This window comes from Trichomycterus rosablanca, chromosome 19, assembly GCF_030014385.1.
Source record: "Trichomycterus rosablanca isolate fTriRos1 chromosome 19, fTriRos1.hap1, whole genome shotgun sequence".
NCBI lineage: Eukaryota > Metazoa > Chordata > Actinopteri > Siluriformes > Trichomycteridae > Trichomycterus > Trichomycterus rosablanca.
This window is the reverse complement of record NC_086006.1, coordinates 3,500,211-3,519,856: the sequence shown is the minus strand read 5'-3', so window position 1 is coordinate 3,519,856 and position 19,646 is coordinate 3,500,211. Positions and strand designations below refer to the sequence as shown.

The 19,646-nt window shown below is 38.9% G+C and overlaps 1 protein-coding gene across 1 annotated transcript in view; it reads right to left on the bottom strand.

The window, feature by feature from the left end:
* The window catches only part of scn8aa (sodium channel, voltage gated, type VIII, alpha subunit a), an 88,477-nt gene extending 86,955 nt beyond the window's left edge, over positions 1-1,522 (bottom strand). Inside the window, exon 1 of the mRNA XM_063014881.1 lies at positions 971-1,522. The gene's annotated coding sequence lies outside the window, so the exon portion shown is untranslated. The remainder of the gene's footprint in view (positions 1-970) is intronic.
* Between the last annotated feature and the right edge of the window lie 18,124 nt (positions 1,523-19,646).

The following is a 19,646-nucleotide window of genomic DNA, read 5'->3' as shown; positions in this document are numbered from 1 at the left end:
TACATTAAGGTACATAAGAACTGGAGATTTCATTAGCCTCCATTCATTTGAATGGGGTTTGATTGGTTTAAGCCATTGTGTGACAAAAATTTGAGTTGGTTTACAGATTTTGCCTAAATTCTAACTGGTAAAATAATAACTGTAATAAAAGGCACAGAGACAGAAATGCTGTTTTACATATCAAGAAATAAAAAATCATGCATTTTAGCACCACATTAAATTTGACAATATAATGCCATCTTCTTTAAATAAAAATAAATATCTAGGCTATGATTAATATCAAGTTGTATTAAAATTATTGAAAAACAAGCCATAGCCTAGTGATTAAGATATTGGACAAGTAGTCAGAAGGCCACTGGTTCAAGTCCCACCACTGCCAGGCTGCTGCTGTTGGGCCACAAAGCATCTGCTAAATGCCTAAAATGTAAATGTATTGACTTTGAATCTTCCAAAAAGACCCTAAAAGTGTGGACTTTATTCACCTCAGATAAGGTTAGTGTTCATATCATCATTGGAAAGACTACCACCAAAATTGTGAGATTTGCAACATAAAAACCACAGCTAAAAGTTGCTAAAATGCCTTAATAAGCCTTTTAGCAGAGTGTTTTATTAACTAATGAAGTAAAGAAAGTTTTTGCGAGACGTGTAAATTAAGTTACTTACAGCATTGGAAAGCAAACCAGGCTAACAGCTTGCTAACTTGTAAAAGTAATGAAGTAACTTGATTCATGCTTTTATTACATCCAGAATTGATTATTGCAATAGCATCCTTTATGGTACATCTAACAAAATCCTAAAAAAACTTCAGTATATCCAGAATTCAGCTGCTCGCCTCCTTACTCATACTCGCTCCCGTGATCATATTACACCTGTTCTACAAAAACTTCATTGGCTTCCCGTTGCTCAACGCATTCAATTCAAAATTCTTCTATTCACTCACAAAGCTCTCCATAATCAGGCCCCATCCTACCTCACCGACCTGCTCCATCAGCACATTCCCTCCCGTAGCCTTCGCTCTTCTGAGGCTAACCTACTGTCCATACCCTCTAGGACCAAGCACCGGACCTGGGGTGACAGGGCCTTTTCCATAGCTGCTCCATCTTTATGGAATGCTCTCCCCAAACACCTACGAGATTGTCCTGACCTGTCCAAATTCAAGTCACTTCTCAAAACTCATCTATTCAGAGTGGCATTTAACTTGTAACAACACAAAATAAATGCTTTTATTTTTGCTATTCTTTTTAATAGTTTTTATACTTAGATCACGACAGAAATGTGAAGTCCTAGATCCTAAAACTTGTAAAGTTTTCAGTTTCCTGATTGCATGTAAATCTGTCCTGTTTCTGTCTAATTTTAAGAAATTGTTCTATATTTGTTGTTCTCTCTCATAATTTAGCTAATTTTTAATGAACTGTCTTATGCTGCTCTCTTTGTTTTTATCTTAATTATTCTTGATGTTGATGTACTATTTTGATTTTGTACTATGATTTGTATGGTGTATGTACGTATTTGTTTTGATTATTTGTCTTATGTAAAGCGTCTTTGAGTATCTTGAAAAGCGCTATATAAATAAAATGTATTATTATTATTATTATTATTATAAAAGTAAAGTACAATTTTCCAGCTAAAAACGTCGATTAAAACATATTATAAGTAACACAACAACAATACAAACATTAAAAACTAAAACGCTATGCAGTTAATAACTTGAATTTACCAAAAACATAGATTTGTTAAGCATGTTAATTATCGAACATAAAACTCAACGTGCGATATGTGCTGCTTTACAAACTGACCGTTATTTAACCGTTACGTCCTAATTTATTAAAAAAACACAAACATGGACGAGTCTAACAGAGAACAACAGTGGGGGTGCGTAGAAATAATATTCAGAAAATATCCTTACTAGAAATGAAAGTAGCATTAATTAAACACTTACGTATTTTAGACGTATTTATAAGGTGCATCTAAACAAGTATTTATGCTGGTGGTTGTTATGGGAAGTTTTTTAAATATATGAATAAGTGATGACACCCCCTCTGCAATATCGTCACCTGAGTTGAAGGTGCATTCGCTTTATAAATTTCGGAAACTCGTAGTTGTTGCTTATTTGCAGTGCACACAAGTTATTACGGTAATAAAATGATGCCAATACTGCCCCCCTTTTGTTTCTTTTTTTCTTCTAGAAATCAAATCAAATAAACTTATTCATTTAATAGATATTATTATAAAGATTTTTCGAAACTATAAAAACGTTGCACTACAGTGACACCTGGTGGCCAAGTGAAGTGTGCGCAATAAAAAAACTTTTATAGGCAGAATAAATTCTGATTGTAACAATAAAATTAAATAAATAATAAACTGTTTATTATAATACTGCGACAAAATGACTGCTACATAAATATCAGACTAAGTAAGGTTGGCAGATCGTTGCACAAAACATGGTACAACTATTTGTGATTTAAACAAAGCAAACTTAAAACAGTGTATTTGTTTGCAATTTCTCATTATAGACTTCTCATCAATTTATCAAGTAATTTCTCCTTATTAACACACTTATATATCTAAAAAACGTGTATTAATGCACAGCAAGTATGATGGTGGCGTTTAAAAACAATGATTTGTTCTCCATTGTCGCCACCTATAGACGAAAACCCTTGTTTGCCCTCTTTTGTTTCTCATTTTGATATTTTCAATTGTCATTTGTTTCTAGGTATGATTCATTGATTTTCTGGGATTTTTTTTTAAAACTTTAATTTAATTTTTTACAACCCTTTTAACCTAGTCAAGGTCGCGGCGGGTCCTGATTCACCTGTAAACACTGGGCGCAAGGTAAGAATACCCTGGTCATCGCAGGACTTTATACTGCACTACATAGGAAGCATTTCAGATTCTTTTTGCACTGGTCCTGTGCCACAATTCCCATATATTGATGTGTAAAATTTACAGGTATATTTTGATAAGAATGAATCAGTGGAGTCTTAACTTGATCAAGGGGACTGTGTTTTTACTGTTTTCTATGTTTAAATGTTTTTGTCATTTTGTATGCTCTGGTGTTTATGTTGGTTGTGTCTCTTTTTGTGTTTTTTGTGCTGCAGAACAGGAACCTGCTGTAAACCAGTTTTTAACTGAGCCAGGCCAGTTTAAATGTGGCATATTTTGATGTTGCTTTAAATTTTCCTGTATAAATAAAAGAAAGAAAAGAAAGAAAGAATAATAAAGTTCTTTTGAACAACGTAACATGTGTTGTGTTTTGCACAGACAGGTTAAAATAATAATAATAAAAAAAGCTTTACAGTTTTATTTATTTTGTTTGTTTTTTAAGCGTTTGTTTCTTATTAAGACTGAAACTGACTAGATTGACATTTTTCACATCGCAGCTGGAGTTCCAGTGAAGATGAGTAATGTCCTCTCAGACAGAACAGGATTCTGATTGATCAGTGATGAGTCAGTTCTGCAGGAACAGTTGTCCTCTTCTAAATATGACCTTTAAGATTTTACAGTCAGTCACATTGTTTGTTTATTAGGATTTTAACGTCATGTTTAACACTTTGGTTACATTCATGACAGGAACGGTAGTTACTCATTACACAAGGTTCATCAGTTCACAAGTTTATACTGAACACAGTCATGGACAATTTTGTATCTCCAATTCACCTCACTTGCATGTCTTTGGACTGTGGGAGGAAACCCACGCAGACACGGGGAGAACATGCAAACTCCACACAGAAAGTACCCGGGCCGTCCCTTCTTGCTGTGAGGCGACAGTGCTACCCACCTAGCCACCGTGCCACCACAGTCACATTGTTATATTTTGTCCTCTGAAATGGTTCCTCCAGGATGACATTTTGCTAGTGAGTTTGTGTACTGATCTGATTATGTTATTTTTAAGAAGTACAAATTGCAAGTAGAGAAGGAAATATTAAAACAGAAGGCAATCAAATTTGTTATGTTTTATTGGAAGAAGTAGGACTGTCATCAAAAACGGGTGGATGTACCTGTTCACCAGGAACACCAGCTGTACCTGTTCTTTTATTTTCTGATGTTGACTTTTACCTTCTTCAAAAAAGTAGTTTGTTTAGATGAAGTTTGTTTAGTGCTTGGTTGACTCAGTTTGTTGTAATGCAGTTGTAATAATTGAAGGAAGACCTGCAGATGGCGCCATTGGCCTGCTGTTGCAGTTCTGGACGCACACAAGTTCTCATTAAAGCCTGGGTCAGTTTCAGTTTTAGTCACTGCTTGATTATTGTGTCAGGCTGGAGTGTCTGTGTTAGTTTTTTTTTACTGTGTTAAAGATGGAGAAGTAACATATTTTTCTCTCACACACGTCGACACAAGCATAGTGCATTTAGCACATTTCTGGTTCTGGTTGGTCGGTGGTTAAATCAGCCCTCTGGTCATGATGGATAAATTGCATACGCAGCCTTTTTCAGGCCTGTAATCCATCTGACCTTCATCCTCCACACCTGATCTCTGTTGAACACACGACCTGATCATTAATGATGTGTGTGTGTTTTTCTCTGCTTCTGATTATTGGTTGTGAATTCTCTCTTGCTAGCGCTGATATCAAGGAGTTACAGCTCTGTTACAGCTATGTTCTTAAATTTGGTAATATACATTTTGGAAATGATCATTGAAGGCCAGTGGTGGTCTAGTGGGTCGGGTTTTGGGCCATTAATTGAAAGATTGAGAGTTTGAATCCTAGCTCTACCACGTTGCCACTGTTGGGCCCTTGAGCAAGGCCCTTAACCCTCGCTGCTCCAGGGGTGCCGTATGATGGCTGACCCTGCGCTCTGACCCCAGCTTCCAAACAAGCTGGGATATGCAAAGAAAGAATTTTGTTGTACTGTACATCTGTATATACATATATACATATGACAAATAAAGGCAGTCTATTCTATTTGCTCCTCCAGTTTCAGCAATTTCAAATGCGGCTTCTTTTTTCTCCAAAAATACTTGAATGATTGAATACAAAGTTTGATTTTAGCTCTTGTTATTTGGCCTTTGGCTTTTTTAGATATTGCTTGCAAACTTTAGAAAATGACTACTTTGTAATGGGGTTGCAGGTCTGTTAAACCTTCCTGCAGGTCTTTTGTTGTCTTCTGGAGGGTTTTGCTTTGCCTCTTTAGTCAGTATATGAGCAGTTCCATCGTCTATCATCTATATCTGTCAGCATTTTCATATCTATTCATTTTCTGTAGCTTTAAATAGTCAGATAAATAAACTTACTCTAGAATTCTTGTGACAATTCCTAAAGACTGATAGGTCCAAATTAGTCTGTAAGTTCATTTTTGAGTTCTGAGACTTTACAGCTGAAAGGGTGTCCAAACTTTGGTAATTGCCAATAATGCAAGTAAAAAACAACAACAAATCAACAAAATATGTCTAAAGGCCTGGGGTGCCTAAACTTTTACATACAACTGTGGACAGTGTTGTGTGTATTCATACGTATGGCTGTGTGTGTGTGTGTGTGTGTGTGTAGAAAGGATAGTATTACCAGGGTGCTGGTGTGTCCTTGCTGAGTGTGTAATAAACACACTACATGTATTATTCAGAGCCGCACGGACAGGTTTTACTTCGCTCCGCTGTCACTCCTCGTGCTTTTTCCTCCAGGGACCGACAGCCTAAATTGCTATTTCTAGTTGATATATTCTTTCAGCTCGGACCTTAAAACAGTGTGGGAGAGAACACGGTGCTAGGGAGGGTCACTGTGCAGCGGTCATTGCTCATAGTCAGAGGTGCACTGATGTTTATGGATTTATTCATTCATTCCGATGCTGTATTACAGCAATGTCACCTTTATTCCTACGCACCTGCAGACAGAGGTACCAGGTGGTCGAGTTACACTGAGCTGTGATGAGGGGATTTCTGGGTAAATGGGTTTTGGGTGAGCTATGTTACCTGGGCTAGTTTGGCGGGGGTGGAATAAACTTTTGGAAGATATAATGACAAATTTAATGACAAATATAATTACCATGTTGACTTTAATAGTCTGTAAATAAAATGTAAATAACAAAGACAGCAATGATTAACAAACACATGTTTCATATTTTTTTATTTATAGTCTGTTTTACCACTGCTTTATCCAATTTAGGATCGTGGTGGGTACAATTCATTGGGTAAAAGAAAAACACACTTGACTGGTTGCCAGTCCATCACAAGGCAAACACACACACTTACACATCCACACACACACCCACATATATTCACACCTTGGGCAATTTTAGTAGCTCCAATTAACCTGCCTGCATGTCTTTGGACTCCTGACCCCTGAAGAAAACCCACACAGACACGGGGAGAACATGCAAACTCTACACGGAAAGGACACAGAGCGCTTCACCTAGGAATTGAACTCAGGCCCTTCTTGCTGTAAAGTGATAGCGCTACCCTGTGCTGCCCTGCTGCTTTACATCAATCAGATGCAAAGAAATTAAAACCTTCAAAATGGCAGAGAAATGTAAACAAACAAGATTCACCATTCAGATTTATATAAGTGTGGTGAACATTAATATGAAAAAATCAATTTTAGATTTTGCAGGGTTAAAATACCTCTGGTAGTGCAAGCAACTCATCTTATATCCTCTAAAACAGCATCCCCAACCTTTTTGGCACCACGGACCGATTTAATGTACATTTCGTGTAGACGCTTTTATCTGAAGCGACTTACAGTCAGACAGTATATATTGTCTAAGCAATTGAGGGTTAAGGGCCTTGCTCAGAGGCCCAATAGTGGCAACCTGGTAGTGGTGGATCTTGAACCAGCAACCTTTACTTGTCCAGTACCTTAACCACTAGGCTTTAACTGCGCTATGAGATAGAATTTCATGGACCGACGGGGTGGAAGGATTTAACACAAAGTTATGCGACGAGCATAATAAAAAACACAAAGTGCATAACAACACTACTCACCAATGATGGAGAATCAGTGGGAACCCTGAGCTTTTTTTTTCTCATTTTCTTCATTTTTCGGTATCACGTGACTGAAATAGGTATGTATCAAACGCGTCAGGAGTGTGATTGTCCATAAAACAGAAAAAAAAGATTTATGTGCGGGGTGGCAAGGTGGCTAAGTGGGTAGCACTGTCACCTTACAGCAAGAGGGTCCTGGGTTCGATCCCCAGGCGGGGCGTTCTGTTTGCATGTCCTCCCCATGTCCGCGTGGGTTTCTTCCGGGAGCTCCGGTTTCCTCCCACAGTCCTAACATGCAGTCAGGTTAATTGGAGACACTGAATTGCCCTAGGTGAATGGGTGTGTGTGTGTGTCTGCCCTGCGATGGACTGGTGCCCATCCAGGGTGTTACTGTGTGCCTTGCACCCATTGAAAAGAACATTGGGATAGGCTCCAGCACCCCCCCGTGACCCTGATCGGATAAGCGGTTAAGAAAGTGAGTGGTGGTTTGGGGCCACTGCTGTAAAATCTCTATGTTCTAATTACATGTTTAAAACGAGTCTTTTACTTTAAAAAACACTAAAATTAACTCTTAAAATCTCTAAATGATTTTCTTGTAATGTTGGCTGTTTTGCTTGTGTTTTATTTTTCATGCCGTTTCAGACAGTGAATGTTAAACTCATGCGAACTGTTAAAAGGAGTTAAAAGTCACACGCTGACATAAAAGTAAAATGAACAGCAATCAAACAGAACACCTAACTCCACCTGGGTCTGACAGTAAAACAGATCTTTTACACATACACATTTTTATCACGGTGGGTTTTAGTACTTTCATTGGCTACTCTCCAGATGTGCTTTCATAGCCCGAGTTGTGAGCTAATTACACCTCTGCTGCTAATGTTTCTACCAATAAACCTCGTAACTGAGGTCAACAGTTTAGCTGGGCCTTTTTTCTTCATTTATTTGGCCTGTTAATGATAGGCTATCAGATTGCTATCTCTCTTTCCTGTGCCGCTGGTCCCTCTGGCTGGCCGCCGTAGCCTGGAGGAGGATGCAGCTAAAGTGCAGCATCTGGAGGAAGCCTGCTCAATAGAGGCCTTTCTTTAGGAGCCTGCGCTTCACTGAGCGCGCTCCACACTCGGGCCTTAAAAAACCCCTCACACTCGCTTTTCACCTCCCAAAATCTACTCACACACCCTTCCTGTTCTGTCATCTCCTCCTTCTCACCTTTCACTCCTCAGTCTCTCACACCGAGCGCCTTCACACGACCATGAACGATTCAGTTATTATCAGATTTCATTAGATACAGTCGCAGAAGTTTTGTAAACCCCTCGGAATTAATTAAAGGGAGGCAGTTACATGAGGCATTTTAATAGCAGGTAAGTTCATTCTGGAGCTTTAGTAAATTAACAAAACTCATAAAAGCCAAAGAAAACTACACCAGTGGTGTCAGTGACAGGGAAGAAATGCGATTCCCAAGAGTCAACGTCAGGAAAAGTGTGATTTATCACTAAAAAGGCAGCCTTGGAAATAAACTCCCTAAATGATTCCAGCACTATGAATAGCTAAACATTTCATTTCACCCTCTGCACATAAACAAGGAGAAAGAGTAACAGCAAAGAACTGAGGACATCTCTACCCTTCTCTGTTTAGATGTGGACACCACTTTTTATTTATTTGAAAGAGACCACCCATGTTCTACAGCACTTCTAGTGCAAGGTGTAATAAAACAACAACACAAACATTAAACTTTCTGACAGAAATGTACAGTGCAGTCTTTAAAAAGAACAAGACTCTGTGCACCAACATCAGAACTTGAAGGCATAGTGCTGGGCTGCTCTGCTGCCTTGGTCAAACTCTGTACAGGAGAATATTAGTGGTTTACAAACTGGAAAAAAAGGGAAAACTCCTGAGTGAATGAATAACAGAATGGTTAAAAAGATGTATTTATATTTTGTAAAGGCAAAGTCAGATAACATTAACCAAACAAACAGCAGACCAGGAATTAATATTTATACAATCAATAACAACAATCAACAACAGACTTTTACAACAAATACAGTTACAGTTAACCTTTAGAAACACAGCACTGCTGATCAACATTTAATAGTGCCAAAAGGGATTAATGAGTTAGAAGTGCTTTGCTGCATGAGGGCCTGCACAATTTTCTGTTATAAAGTAAACCATGAACAGCTTTATCTACACATTTATCTATAATATCTACCACTCTGTCCAGAGAATTCTGGAGGTGAATGTAAGATAAGCTGTTAGCAAGATGTAGCATCATGCAGCAGGACAACAACGAAAACACAAAAGGAAATTTGGAATGAAAAGTCACCAAATTACCAAAAGTCTTGACTTTAAACAATAATAGATGTTCTGGTGAGATCTAAAACAAGCAGTTTCTACAATAAATCCTGGCAGTGTGTCTGATTTTTACACCACTGTGGTGAATAATCATATTATTAAATTATAAACATTTACAGTTATAACTTCTACAGATTGGAAAACAACAATAATAATGATATTAATGATAATGTCAACAACAACAATAATAATGATAATAATAATAATAATAATAATAATAACAATAATAATAATAATAAAAAACAATAATAACAATAAATAATAATAATAATAATAATAATAATAATAACTGAATTAAGTTGGTTCTGACTCTGGGTGACCATATGGATTTTGTTTCTCTAGAACATTCTGTCTTCTGTTTGGATCTTCAGGTTTCTTAGTGGCTCGTTCATTATTCCTCTAATTGTATCCATCCATCTTACTGGCTTATTAAATTACTTTTTCATAAAGGTGTAATATTGTAAAAAGGCATTTAAAGGCATCTCAAAATGTCCAAATATGATTTCTAATCTAGACGCAATGTTCATGTTCTGCATGTGTATAATTTAGAAATTTTATTTTAACTGTGCATCAACATACAGAGCTTACAGAAACTTAACATGATTTTATCAAACGTCCCTAAACTTTTGCATACAAGTGTCCTGATTAATCCACCCTCTGTCCTCTTTACCTAAATTGCTCTGTTCTGTGTAGAAGCCAGAACAGGTTGTGTTTTTTAAATGAAATTGGGGAAGGGTCAAGGCCTCGATGGAGAGGACAGATTTATTGATGAGCACAGAAGCCCGGTGGTCTATGTGCCTGTGAAGGAAAGAAGATAAATAAAACGGGATGGGCTGTGCTGCTACAAGATCATAAACTATTCACAAAGCTCGGCAAAACAAAAAGCCATCTGAGGCATGAGCGGGGCTCAGCGGGGGGCGAAGACGCCACTCGTTCCTTCTGCACATGTACAGCAGCTGAACTATTGTCGTGGGCTGGGAGGATTTCTGAGATGAGTTGAGTCCCAAGGTCATGCCCTATTGTGAAATGCTGGAACATCTCAAGGTCACATCCTGAGGGATAAATGAAACTAAAATGAAGCGAGGAAGTGAATAGAAGTGAGCAGTAAGCACGCTGAGCCAGGTTCTTTTCATACATGATTAATAATTATCTCTGCCGCTGTCGCTGAAGTCCTCATGACTTGTTCTTCTCTGGAGGGTGTGTGGTTCACTGTTCACTGTGTGATGCTGGAAATGAATGCAGTTTTATAGTGTCAAAACGGATTTAATACAGAGCATAGCACATTAATAACTGTTCTTTATATACAGGAATGGATGAAATAACAGAACCATGTAAAATGTATTAATATTAGTCCAGTAGTACTGAGTAGGACTCCAGAATAGCTTCAATCCTTCTTGTAAGCTATCATAACATTCCTGAATGGATTTGTGGTGGAATAGGGAAGAAAATAGACTATTTCCTTTGCTGTCTTACTTCCCATAAAGTTTCAGTGATGTGTAGATCTGGTGATTGTAAAGACCCTGGAAGAAATGTCATCTTGGTGTTTATCAAACCAAAACCATGTGTGAATAATGTGAGCAGTATATCTGATGGTATTATTACTCTGCAGTACAGGAATAAAATCAGAATAAATGCTTGAACCAAAGGATGTGTTTATTTCTGTAGGTTTTCTTCATATTTGTTGGTTGTAACCCAAAATGCAAAGTGTTCATTTCTAATGTTTGTTATGGATGCACCTGAAATTTGAGAACCTTTAATTGACATCTACGGAATTATAAAGCCTCTTATAATAGACCACTGTGTATCTAGGCTTTTTCATAGCTGGAACATGATGTTTGTTGGCAATCAACCCAGCACAATTGACCTGTACGGATGAGTTTGTAATTGTGTTTAAATCACATTCATTAAGCTTTTATAAAACAGTCGTCCCTGTTTCTTGGTACATGGAGAGCCAGAAGCTAAATGCACATTTTGAAGGATGCTTAATGCCCTGTTACATATATGTAGGGCAGCAAGGTGGCTACTGTCGCCTCACAGCAAGGGTTTGATCCTCAGGTGGGGCAGTCCGGGTTCTTTCTCTGTGGAGTTTGCATGTTCTCCCCGTGTCTGTGTGGGTTTCCTCCGACAGTCCAAAGATGTACAAGTGAGGTGAATTGGAGATACAAAATTGTCCATGACTGTGTTTACATTTACATTTTACATTTTCAGCATTTAGCAGACGCTTTTTATCCAAAGCGACTTACACAATGAGGGGAACACGATGAGCAATTGAGGGTTAAGGGACTTGCTCAGGGACCCAACAGTGGCAACTTGGTGGTGGCAGGGCTTGAACCGGCAACCTTCTCTTTACTAGTCCAGTACCTTAACCACTAAGCTATCACTGGCCCAATGTGTTCAATATAACCTTGTGAACTGATGAATCTTGTGTAAAATATGATGTTGAAATCCTAATAAAACAAACAAACATATATGCATGCTCATGAATGGTATAAACATGCTATTTTCCAGTCTAAAAACACTGTCATCGCATCAACAAGTCTTGAGAGCTGTGCACTGCTATCCGTGATTGGCCTTCAGACACACAGCCAATCGTGTGTCTGTGTAAGTGCCCGGCTGGCTGATAGCAGAGTTGTGGAGGTTCCCAGCTTTCCATTAAAAGACATGACGAATTAAAAGTGCAGCCCATCTGAAACAAACACATAGTTTGTACACAGTAGCAGTAAACATACAGTTACCAAAAACACAAGCTATAAACAGCCAATCATATTTAAAAAGCAAGTTGCACTACTCTGTGCACTGTAAGGACTCTTGGCCATGATCTTTTTGGACATTTCATTTTATAATCATGATCACTAATATACTGTAGAGTTGGTTCCCCTTTTGCAGCTTTAAGCACCTGAACTATGTATTGAGTTCAGGTGTTTTAGCCACACACATTGCTAACAGGTGTATAAAAGTAATTCTAGAGAAATATGGGCTTATAACTTTGCAGCAAATTCCCACAGAAACACTCCCAGACAAGTTAGAGCCACAAAGAGGCTACTACAAAATTTTGGCTATATAATGAATCTATGCACTGTCATACATGGGTCTCCTGATAAAGTGTGAGACTTAAGCATGAGCATCAGGAAATTCTCTACGCACTACATTTACATTTTCAGCATTTAGCAGACGCCTTTATCCAAAGCAACTTACAATTGAGACTGTATACATTGCAAGCAATTTAGGGTTAAGGGCCTTGCTTAGGGGCCCAACAGTGGCAACCTGGTAGGTGTGGGGCTTGAACCAGTGACCTTCCAGTTACTAGGCCTGTACTTTAACCGCTGAGCTACGCACTAATCTTAAGTGTTAGTATGTCCCGTCTCTCACACCCTCAGCAGCATATGGAATTACATGTCTGAGAGGCTGATGCATATGCAACCCGTACTGATTTGATTTCCGAGGCCAGGGACGAAACACTAGGCGTAAATCCGCCCGAGTAGATAATCCACTCATCTCTGCTTCTCATGCATTGAGGAGCACTTATAATCGCAGCACGATGCTGAGGAGCGGAGCAGCTCAGCTTATACGCCTGCAGAGAGAACGGCTGATCTGCCGGAACAATGACAATCAGAGCCGAGTATTAAACACGCCGGTGACCCGGGCTTTTCCCCTGCGCACCCGGTCCCATTGTGCACAGCTGATTGATGTTGACTGAGGGTCACCTAAGCTGGAGCGCAGAAGCGCAGCGTGTAGCGTACGGCTCTAAACGTTTACCCGCATTTAGTTTACAACGCATGCACACGCGTAGGGAAGCTAAGAGATCACAGAGGCTCTGCTACTGATACACATGATAATACACATAAACACATACTAGATGTGGATGATATGATAATATAATAACTGTTATGATTAATTAATATTCTTCTTTATTATCTTTATTTGCACAATATTTAGAGATTGCAAAATGTAATTTAATGTTCTTACCATGCACAACATTGCTACAAATAAAAATGAACAGCACTTGTATTCATGTCAGCCTTAATAAAGGCTTAATTTAGTGAGTAAAAATAAAATATATGACAAATACAGACCACTTGACTTTTTGCAAATTTTGACCTTTTAGCTTTAATAACCATAATTCTGTCCATCCTACTAATCTGCCATAAAGACCTGTCTAGTATTGCAGGTGGTTGTCCATACAACAGGTTCTCCCATCTCTGTACAGGACATTTGGAGCTTGTTAGGAGTGACTGTTGGGTTTCTTCCTAACTCAATGACCAAAGTCCTTCTTGTCCGGGTGTTTGGATGTCCTGAAGGTATGAGGTTATGCTAATCTTCTTGCATTTCAAAATTATTGAGGCCATTGTAGTCCTGGAAACACTCCGTAGATATGGTTATAGGTTCTTGCGATGATTTATGCCTTGCCACACTTTGATAGCAGAGATCCACAAGAGCTTCTTGCGCTTGGACAATACTGTGCAAATCATAAACCCTTATAAACCCATGTGTGTCTTTACAAACTAGCTCCAGTCAAAAGAACAGAATAGAATAAAATAGAATGCCTTGATTTGTCATGTATACATATACACGTGTAGAGCAGAACTAAATTCCTTCTTCACATATCCCAGTTTGGAAGTTGGAGTCAGAGCGCAGCGTCAGCCATTGTTCTGCACCCTTGAAGCCAAGCAGGTTAAGGGCCTTGCTCAAGGGTCCAACAGTAGCTGCATGGCAGAGCTGGGATTCAAACTTTCAACCTTTTAATTTATAGCCCAAAGCTCTACCCTTAAATTGGCCCTGCAAGAACAGCAATTCACATTGCAACAGGTGAACGTCTACACTTTATTAAATCAAATATTGAGTTCAGTAAAGCATCATGATTATGATACATGCATACTGCTCACTGCTTATTCTTAGGGCTAAACACACACACACACACACACAGACACACAGAGACACACAGACACACACACACACACACACACACACACACACACATACACACACTGGCAACGGCTTCTGCTGTATTGATCCACTGATCTGAAATCTATAGAGGTGAAGTTGTCCAGTAAACCATCTAGAATTTCCCACCCCCATCATTCTCAGCCAAGTGTGTGTGTGTATGTGTGTGTGTGTGGTGGGGGTGGTTGTGTAGGGTTGGGTAAGTTGCAAATCTCTACTAACCATCCTTTACCTAAACGTTTATCTGAGCTGAAAAGAATAGCAAGGTTACAGTATATACAAATATAACTGTATAAAGAAGTGGACAGGTTATAATGGGCAAACAAATATACAGGTCAATAAAAGTACAGCTTTGTATTTCAGGCTCAAACCTTCAAATATTTTGAACACAATTAAAAAAAGAATTAACAACAAACAAGCCATTAAGTTCCTAAAGCTTTGGGCCTCTCATTATGTAGTGTGTTTCCCAGGCTAAAGCAGGAAGATGATCTGAGAACATCACATCAGGGCTGTTTAAAGCACACGGATGTTGAGGGTGACCCTGCCTTCGTCTTCATCATTAGTCTTTGTCCACTCTTCATTGCTGCCTGTAAAACAGCTCCACCGAGACTTATGGCGGGCGGATGGAACAAATGAGACTGGGCTCATATCCAGAATGAAAGTTCAGATCCTGAGGAGCTCAACAAGCTCAACAAACTGCTCCTGGATGTTCATGTTTCCAAATGACCTTGTTTGGGTAAACATACATTCAGATTGATTATATTGCTTTTACATGGACGGGTCTTCTGTGTTTTTGTACTACTCATGGCCTCTTTTAAATGCCTCACCAGTATTTTTGTTTCTGTAAAGTAAGAATAAGTTCTGATAAAACACTCAAGTAAAAGTACTTAAGTATTCAAGTATCTGATAATATCAGAAGTGCTTCAGAATCTAACATTGTAAAAAAGCTGCAGGACCCATAAGGACAACAGGTCAGCACGTGCCTCCTCAGACATGTAGAGTCGCCAACTGAAGATTCAGAAAGTCTCAGCATGTAAAGTGGGCAATGCTACTGAGCGGCATGGTGGCAAGGTGAGTAGCACTGTCGCCTCACAGCAAGAAGGTCTTGGGATCAATTCCAAGGCCGGGTCCCTTCTGTGTGGAGTTTGCATGTTCTCCCAGTGTCTGCGTGGGTTTCCTCCGGGAGCTCCGGTTTCCTCCGACAGTCCAAAGGCATAAGTGAGGTGAACTGGAGATACAAAATTGTCCATGATGAGTCTTGTGTAACCAGTAACAACCTGTCCTGTCATGAGTGTAACCAAAGTGTAAAACAGCGGTTCCCAAACTGGGGGGCGCGCCCACTTTGGGGGGCGCAGAAGCATAACAGGAGAGCACATCTGACTGAAATTAAGCGCGGAACCAATGTTCTAACGTCGGATTTCTTTTTACGGTGGACGTTAAACAAACCGTGTTTTCAGGTGTGTCAGGATTCATTCTGACAGAGAGTCTAGATCGGGGAGTCCAATACATCTATCGCTCAGTACACGCTGGGATAGTTCGTCATTCAAACAGATCAGCGGGACTGACATGAAACGTGGCCACGGTTTGTTTGCGGTTTGTTACCATGACTACGCCTCAGTCCGCATAAAGCAGCGCTGATCTGGTGGAGAAATTGTAACCTACAATCTGACATTCATATGAAGTCGAGGGCCTCTGCTGGACAATTTGGAACTTCCACATGATTGACAGCTGTTTCGGCTCAACCTACATGTGTGAATCAGCCTTTTCCCTAAATATGGGTCCATCCTTACTGATAAACACCTGAAACACTGCTTGAGCATCAGCAGCTCCTGTCCAGATACATAAATCTGACTGATACCATATAGAGCAAATCATCAGAATAATGTCAGTGTGATTTATCAGTCACTTGCTCTGTAAATCTGAATATCAATACAGGAACTGAAGCACATTTAAAAAAAAAGTAGATACTGTAAAAAGTAGATGGTGATGACCTGTAGACTGAAACAGTAGATCTCAAGCCATGAAAGTGTGGGCACTCCTGGTCTAGATGTACAGAATGGACAGGTATTTGACAGGGATAAAAAGAAAAACAGCCACTAATACACTAATAAGACTTAAACTCTCACAAATTGGCACAGATTGAACTTTATCTTTTTTTGCGAAGTGTTTTTAATTTTTGAAATAGTAGACTAATTGAAGGAGCAGTTCAGTGATGTCAAAAAGTTTTATAAAGTCAAGTACAACAGAAATGTCAGCATTTTGTTGGGACGAGGGGGGGGCGTGACAGAAAAAGTTTGGGAACCACTGGTGTAAAACATGACGTTAAAATCCTTATAAACAAATAAATAATTAAATAATTAGCTAATTGTTTAATTAAATAATTAGCTAATTGTTTAATTAAATAATTAGCTAATTGTTTAATTAAATAATTAGCTAATTGTTTAATTAAATAATTAGCTAATTGTTTAAGTTGTAGTCATGAGCCGCCATGCCAGCAGAATTTACGCCACAGAGCCTTGACTTATTGTGTCACAAAGAAACACTGAGGAACTTCTGTTTTTCTACTGGAATATTTAATTGGATTACCTAAATGTGATGAGTTTCCATGTGACTCAGAGTAACATGATTTAAACTTTAAGGCTGTGTTTTTTTATAGTCTAATACCTGTTTCGATGTGCAACATATGAGCTTTCATATGTATGGACGTTAGACTGTAGAAATGGTTCCATCGAGAGCAGAGCAGTTTCTCTTAACCTTAAGAACCATTCAGCATATCCTTTTCCGAGAAAACACTTAATGTTATTACATTTGAAACATAATGAATCCACTGAGGTCTCTCAGTGGTCACGTCAGTGAGATTTATCACCGGAGGGCATGGCTTATTATGTTAATTGATGTTATGGCCGTGCTTATATGGTAGATTAGTCACTGAGATGTAATGATATGGCGACCGCAGGTTATGACTTCATTCCCATAACAGCGTATGAACAAATTTATAGCTTGGCCGAGCTGTCCTACAATATCATAATTTAAAACTAGCAAATGAAGTCATTAAATGTACAAACTGCCTTTTTTCAACTTAATCTCAATCTAGCACATCTGCACAGTATGGGCAATTAAAACAGGATGGTTGATCTTTTAACAATCTATTATAAAAGTACAGTTACTGGTGCATTCAATAAATGTTTGTGTGAAGCATACATTATAAAGTGCTTTATATATTCTTCAGACAAGTATATACAGTAATTTAGAGAAATATACACAGTAATTAGTTTGTATTTTTATTTATCAATTTATACAATTCAGTTTATTATTGTATATACAGTATGTTTGTTTAAGGCAGAATTTAAAACGAGAGGTCACTATTAGTGGAATGTCGCCTTGAATTTAGTGAAGATGAAATGATTGTTGTATTTGGTCACATGCTACTGATGTCATTGATAGACATCTTATAAAATTCTGTATATTTATTAAAAACCATTATGACTTTGTTGCCTTTGTAAAGATCCTATAACAGGCTCTTGTTTTGTGTTGAGAAAAGCCGAAAATGGAGGGAAAGTCACGGTAGCGGTGTAGACTTTGGGATGAATGATGGGCCGGCGGCTCTGGGACACACACACTCACACACACACACACTCATTAACTCAGCATTGCTTTTGTCCACAGCCCGTCCCCAGTGGCTCGGTGGCTCTTTGATTGACAGCTCGACAGGCTGTATTTGGAGAGCTACCACATGGTGAGTGTGTGAGGAAGGAGTGTAACGCATCAACGCTTCTGATCCGGCATTCAGTTCCATCCAGTTCTAAATATGTACGTACTATACACTAGCATTTTTACTGCCTGACTGTTCATGTACTGGGTTGGTTAGTAAGAGAAAATACTTTATAATGATTTAAAAATACTGTCTGATGACTTTATGCTTAAATGTAGACATGCACCAAATGTAAGAACTCGTCCAATATCTGTATTTGTGTAGACAGGGTGTAATATAAAAGAGAAACGTGTGTGTGTGTGTGTGTGGTTTATTAACAAACACATAGAGTACACAATCTCACAGAACGGCTTTTTTCCCTACATTGCTCCACAAAGGGATGCCAGCTGCAAAATTTTTACCTCTTTTTAAGCTTGAACATCTTGCTTACATTAAATGAATATTAAATACAGCACTAGTCAGCACTAAAGTCCCCGTGTTTCCATTTGCAACGTTAGGTATGAATTGTTCTGGTCATTCATACAGTGATGATTGATTGATGACAATATCAATAACAATATATGACCTGGTAAAATGTAAAATAGTCGTAAGATTTAATATTGCTTCTTTTTTATTTTAAAATTGCAAATTATTTCAAATCATCCTTTTATTTAAGTATGAGGGTTCTTCAAAAAGTGTCCACACTTTTTAAACTTTATTTAATAAAGAATTTCAAAAACAAATGATGTCACTTTTCTACATCGTCACCTTTTGATGCATTGTTTTCCAGCATCGTATCAACTTTTTAATGCCATCAGCAAGAAATGTGGTTTTTGGTAGAGCTTGTAGCCACTGATGCAGTGCTGCTTTCACATCATCATCATCACATGAAAATCTTAAAGCTTCTTTGAGCGCCAAAAAGGTGGAAATCAGATGGAGCTAAATCTGGACTATAAGCGTCTCTCAGTCTCTCAGACACGACCGATTACTCCTCCTCCCACCCTCACCGCTTCTAACCAAAATATAAAAGTGAGGAAACTTTTTGAAGATCCCTCGTATTATACATCTTTATTCAGTGCATTGCCTGTAATTGTAGCTAGAATAGAACCAAGCACAATGGAGCAGTGTTTCCACACATGCGGTGTTGTAAAAATGTGATGGAAATTTTGAATGAAGTCTGAGAACGATGCTACAACAATTAGAAACATCAGAGCAGTTTAAACAGCCGCTTCATTCGTGTGTTAATGACTCCATCATTAGTATGCATTAGTGTGCATTAGTGTGCATGTAAGAACGTACTGATCGTTTACCGCTGCAGTCGTTTGAAGGTGCGGTGTGTGTTCTGCTCATGGTTTGTTTGATGTCTTTATTCGAGGTGAAGCGTGTATACGGGCCAGTGTATGAAAGTGCACTCGGTGAGGCACCCCGTGTGTTTGAGTGACAGGACCATGGGAGACGTATTGAGAAGTTTGGCTAACTTTTGGCACCCTACAATCCTCCCATTTGAGAAGGCGTCCCTATTCACAAATTCCCTTCCTACTACCACACACACAGCGCTGGACTGACTCTGGGAGCGTGGCAGCAGTGCACCGCGTCACACATATGCGGGGTGTGTCCCTGAATGCCAGCAGAGCCAGGAGGCAGAGCAAGGGCTGCTGGGAAACAATGGACAGGACATCTGTCATGCGTGGCTGCACTCCCCTCCACTCACAATGGAACGAGGCGAGCGGCTAGTGGTGCTTTTCTCTTTTGGGTTTTC